This window comes from Anopheles merus, chromosome X (genome assembly GCF_017562075.2).
Source record: "Anopheles merus strain MAF chromosome X, AmerM5.1, whole genome shotgun sequence".
NCBI classification, from domain to species: Eukaryota; Metazoa; Arthropoda; class Insecta; order Diptera; family Culicidae; genus Anopheles; species Anopheles merus.
The window spans coordinates 25,106,549-25,112,503 of NC_054081.1; the positions used below are offsets into that span (position 1 = coordinate 25,106,549).

The 5,955-nt window shown below is 39.8% G+C and overlaps 1 pseudogene; it reads right to left on the reverse strand.

Moving 5' to 3' along the window:
- Positions 1 to 4,897: 4,897 nt before the first annotated feature.
- LOC121597243 lies at positions 4,898 to 5,603 on the reverse strand (annotated as a pseudogene).
- Between the last annotated feature and the right edge of the window lie 352 nt (positions 5,604 to 5,955).

The window sequence follows — 5,955 nt, forward strand, 5'->3', positions numbered from 1 at the left end:
ATGACGATGATGTCTCGACAAATATGCTTTGATTGGATGAAAACAAGACAATCTCATCGAAGGTGTTATCGATAGACGTTGTGAGCTGGTTGATGGTCTGCTTGGTGATACCGGCTTGGTCCCTTCCCGGTGCAATCCGTGCACAAAGGAACTTATTCCTCAACAGAAAAGCTACCTTAGATCGAGCAGTATAGCAGTGAATTCAGAGACGAGCCAGCTACTTTCGGATTCAGCCCCAATTCAGCAGCTTGTACAAGCGAAGCAGCGAAGCGGCGCATCCGGCTTACCGTAACGCAACGGATCCGCAAATGTTTTCAATCGGAGCAGGTAGCGAGCGATGCTATTTAGCTCCTGTGCTAGTATGTATGTTCGTCTGAGAGGAAGCTCAGAATCCCTGCATGTGGCGGACGCAACAAACGCAAACATGAGATGATAAGAAGCTCCAGTCCACCCATGGTAGAGATGTTGTCAAATCTAAAACTAAAATAATTTCGTTTTAGCTGTATTAGCGAGTGGAAGGTACATATACTTAACTAAGCCGTACAAACAATAACGCCTAGCGGGAGGAAATGACAGCGGCGGTGTGATTTGGGTTATCAACGATGCACCGTCCACCAATAAAAGCACAATATACGCGTGTATTTTGTGAAAACGTTGTGGTGAAAACAATCGGATCTGAAAACCCACATGTAATCGGCGAATGACAACAACACACGCGAACGTATATGACAGGTCTACAAAGGAAGTGAGGCGACAGTTGAAGTGAAACGCCAGGTAGAATTAACTTTGCCACACTGGGGGGACATTGTTGGAACCTTACAACAGCATGATAGAAGGTTTCCAACGACCTGTCGACATTAACGTAAGAATTGTTCAGGAGAAAAGAGATAGAAAAAAGGGAGAAAAAGCTATGTGAAAAACTATAAAACGGTATCGAAAGACAAATCTGGCATTATTGTAAACGAACCGGCGGAATAACAGACTATTTTTTTGGCAACAGCTAAAGTATAGCAAAAAACCTTTAACGTGTTCGGCACTTAATTATTTTCCGCTTCGTTTTCTAACACTTAATGTATGCAACGTTGACAACCAGCCGGACTTGTGTGCAGCAGTGCATTATTTTAGCCAATTTCAAAGTTGCCCCACAGACCTGCATTGGTATCATCTAAAACGAGTATTGCGCTACATGTGTGGTACTTTGGACTTCGGTTTACACTTCGAAGGTAATGACATCTTCCAGCTATCGAAGCATATTCGGACACTGATTGGGAAACAATGCGATCAATCGGCGTTCGCTGACTGGCTATGTTTTCAAAGATTACTGTAGTATGGTGAGTTGGTCAAACAGAAACAATTTCATAATCTTCAACAGAAGCAGAACTTAAGCATTCTGCATGATGTCATGCCATGGCATTAGGCTAATACGACTGCAGGAAGATCTTGACATCAAACTGGATATTCCTGTAGTGTACCTGTAGTGTGGGGTGGTCCCGTGGTACAGTCGTCAACTCAAACGACTCAATAATATGCTCGTCATGGTTCAATCCTAGAATGGACCGTCCTCCCGTAGCCAGGATTGAAACAGTTGGCTAAAGCACATAGACATCAAGTTTCGCTTGTGTGCAAGATCTCATCCTACGGAGAATCATCAAACTGAAGTATCTATCGACAACTGAACAAGTGACGGATATTATGACGAAAGGTTTACCTGTAAGGCCGTTGGTTCTACATCATATGGGTTTGAGAATAAGTGTTTTCAAAAATTGAGGGAGAGTGTTGGAATAATCTTGTATTTCCTGTAAATATATAAATAGAATTAAAATATAATTAAGCAGTCTTGGTTTAAACTCCGAATGAAACCGACGTGTCTCTCTTTTAATTCAATAAGTAACACAAAAGACAATTTTAAGGTTTCGTTTTTTTTTGTAGGTACGATTGCTTATTTTTAATATTTGTTCTACTAGTCCATAGATCCGTGGATTTTTCATAAAAGATTTACGACTTATACAGGGTTTTTCCACGATTTATTGGTTGGTTCCCATAAATTTTTGGTTGTTTGCTATATTTTTTTGGTGCGTTCCCACGATTTTTTGGCCGTTTTCCAGAATTTGTTGGTCCAATTGTATTGATGTCCAATCGACCAATAAATTATGGGAACGAACCAAATATCTATGGGATACGATCAAAATCGTGGGAACGCACCAAAAAATCCTGGGAACTGATCAATAAATCGTAGGAAACCCTGTAAGACTTTTTAGCCATGTGCTTTAAAGAAATACATAACATTTGCCGATTTGTGGTGATGTCGTTTGGTTTTATAATTTGACTCGGATGAAAATAAAATAATATATTTTTTCAATCATAATTCATCTTAATTTCTTTCTAGGTAACATTTCTCAAAGAAGACAACAAAATATTTGAATATATTAAAGGACGTAGCCCACCATATCGAAATTTTAGCATACCAGGAGCTGAAATCGATGTGAGTATTTAGCTAAACTAATTAATACAAGTGGACATAGCAAGTAAATATCAACAGGCGATAAAACATATTAAGTTCGGACCGAACCAAGTGGCTTAAACATATTAATTATGCTAGTAATTTCTATAGTATTAGAAGCAAAGTAGATAGAGCATAACTTATAACGTCTTGGATAACGCAGATATCTTTTCCAGCATACCCTTTATTTTCTCCCCACATATACCTTTTTTAATACCTTCCGCAGGATCTTTATTGACCCAAATTGTAATTATGTTGCCCATGCGGTGTTATGTTGTGCGGCGATTTAACACGCCGATCGGTGGGAATTTCCTGTCAACAGCTGCCTCAGGGGGTATTCCACCTTTTCGATTCCATGATTTTCCATTTTATTCAATTATTTCTTCTAATAGTTCGCAAAAATTGCAAATTTTCGACTGCCTTCCCCCCTAGTGTAACAAACTGTATCGTTGGAAGAAACCCCTACTCAAAAATACGTAACAGTATCACAGCGTTCAAAATTTTAGTCCACATCGATCTGACACTTTATTTCCATCATAATAATTTCAAATTTTTTCAGCATGATTTTCAACAGTTGATCCAGAAAATTGAAATTCGATAGGGGTTCCGCCGAAATTTGGTAGAAATGATCGCATTGAGTTTTAGCGTCATTGCTTGCCTCTGCACAACCAATGGTCACGGTTTCTGCTTGATATGTTTGTTCGTGTTACCCAGGTACTTTTCCACTGTTTGGTCTGTTGTATCCAAACTATCCCTCTTTTCCAAAGTCTTCATTTTCAGCATACTTTCGAACCTATAGTCGCTCAGGGTTGTCTGCTATTCGGAATCGGGGTATTTTATGCTCTGATTGTTGTTTAATATTCCGAAGATGTTGTAGATGCCAGAACATGCTTATTTGACGACCAACACTGCTGAAGGGCGGTCCCGTGGTACAGTCGTCATTCAAACAACCCAATAAAATGCTCGTCATGGATTCACGCCCAGAATGGACCTTCCCGTAGTAAGGACTGACTATCCGGCTGTGTGGTACTTATTAAAGTCTTGAAAGCTTGTATAGGCCGGCATGTACGCGTAAGACGTTTACGCCATATAGAAGAAGAAGAAGAAGACTTTCCTGTGCGGAGTCGATTTTAGACGCTACGTGGTGCCGTTTTTTGATCGCACACGCTCCTGAACAAATTTGCTTTACATTTTTAGCCATCACTATTAGAGTTCGACTGAAAGAGTTCTCAGACAAATTTTGTCCGCTGACTTATGAGTTAAGTAAAAGTACAATTAATGTTAAGTTGATGCGGGTGTTGTCCAAATGTAACGCTGTACTTGTGTCAAATTATAAGGCCCGATTATTAAACACAAATTGTAAAGACAAGTTGTCAAAATCGGAAGATTTGTATTATGACATCCGTTTGTGTTGTGTGTTGGAAAAATAAAATTTAACGAAAAACAAACTCACAAGCACACTGCCAAGATATGTATTATGAAACACAAACGGAAATCCAAAACTGTCAAACAGCTTTCCGTAAGCTTTTTGTCACGGAAAGGCGCCAATCTCAGATTGTTTGTTGTTGTGTTGTGTCGGTCAGAGTTGTTGCATTTGCTTTCACGACAAAATGTAAGTATTTTTATATCAGAAATAATCAAATTTTATCATTTTAAACAAAAATATGTGTACCGCCATATCCATACAAATGGCGATATGCTGGAGATATTGGTAACGTGCTGCTGTTTCGGCGTAAGAAGCTGCTGGTATTTCCTTCCTCTGCTGTTGTTCGATGGTAGTCGAAAGATGAAGGGCTCGCGCACCCGGTTTGCGTTCAACAGCATTGGATTCCAGCAACTTCTTCAGTGAGTAACTGCTTCAACAACCAACAGCATAGGCACATGTAATTATCACATCTAATACTGCATACACTTTTAGGAATAACAAAGACGCCCGCACAACCAGAATGCAGTACCAAAAAATGGTCGACAAGTTGGAAGATGTCCCCGACATCGCTAGAGGGATGTTCAAAGTGACCAGACCGCTTTTTGGGAAGAGATGCCGAGCATCTTAACGCCCTTGGACCGCCAATTCGAACGGGTGCAACGTGGAAGCGTTGTTGCGCCAAAACGAAGAGCTGCTACAGCTCATAAAGCGCAACATAGAGGCGCAAAAAGAATCTACCGCCGCTCTAACGAAGGTAGCTGGCGCAATAGAGAACGCAACAGCAGCGCTGAAAGAGGCAATGGAACGCCTGACAATTGGATAAAAAAATTCATTATCTTTAGTTTTTAGTCGTTAGTTTATGTTTACTGTTATTGCTCAGCTGAACTGTGATGCATTTTGTGATGTGAACTTTTGTGATGAATAAAAAATAAAAAAATAGAACTCAATCGCTAATTTAGTTGCGTTGCCTTTTATTCATCTGAGCTTAGCTCTTCCAATCCATACGCAATACACATGTTGTGTAAGATGCAACATACGTTCGTTATTTGAGTTGCTTTTAACGAAGTGTAGTGCAACTGTCGAGCACCTAACAAACACCTAAATCTATTTTTGAGCAACCGATCGTGCGCTCCACTATTTCTCTACCTAAAGAATGGTTTTTATTAAAGGCAGCTTCTGGTGTGTTTTGGAGCAGGATTACGTTTTGGTGTTATAACCATGGTTTTGACGGGTATCCAGCATCACCTGTGAGAATTAAAAAAAAATATTTACATAAACAAATACCCATAGGATGGTTTAATGTATTACCTAGTAGCTTGAATGCAGTTTCTCCCTTCGATGTTTTGTTTCGAAAAAGTTGTCCATTCCACTTACATTCCAAATATGTGAATCGTGATTGGCTCCTCCGAATTTGGCATTCACATACCGAATTTTCATGAGATGGTCGCAAATCTACCGGTACGAAGAAAATAATATTGAAGTACACAACATAAGACAAAAAACTTAAAGCTTTACTTACAATCATCGCGTTTAGGCTGTAATAGCCCTTCCGGTTATAATGCTGATCGTAATCGTCCACAGGTGCAATAATTTTTATGTGTGTACCATCAACACACATCACTACACCAGGAATGCCACTTTTTGAGAAGAAGTATCGTCGTGCATCTTGTTGCTCATTTGGTTCCATCGCTAAAGAGATCCATTTATTCCCAAGAGTTTCTTCGATGATGTTCAAACACTTTGCAAAGGCTACCGAGAAAGTAGCTGGGCAATAGCTATTTTGTAATCATTACCGGTTCCATTTTGGTAGCTGCCTTCAGCTAGAAATCGCAGAGCAGCAGCCAAAATTTCATTTGGCTTAGCCCCTTTCCCTTAACCGGAGGGAACTTGGGCTCGATCTCCGCCAGAATGTCAAGGAAAATTTCCTTCGATACACGAAAATTTTTCTCGAACTGAATAATAATAATAATAATAATAATAACACGGTTTGCAACATGAGCCGCATGCTTAGCTCACGCTTGGTTAGAAA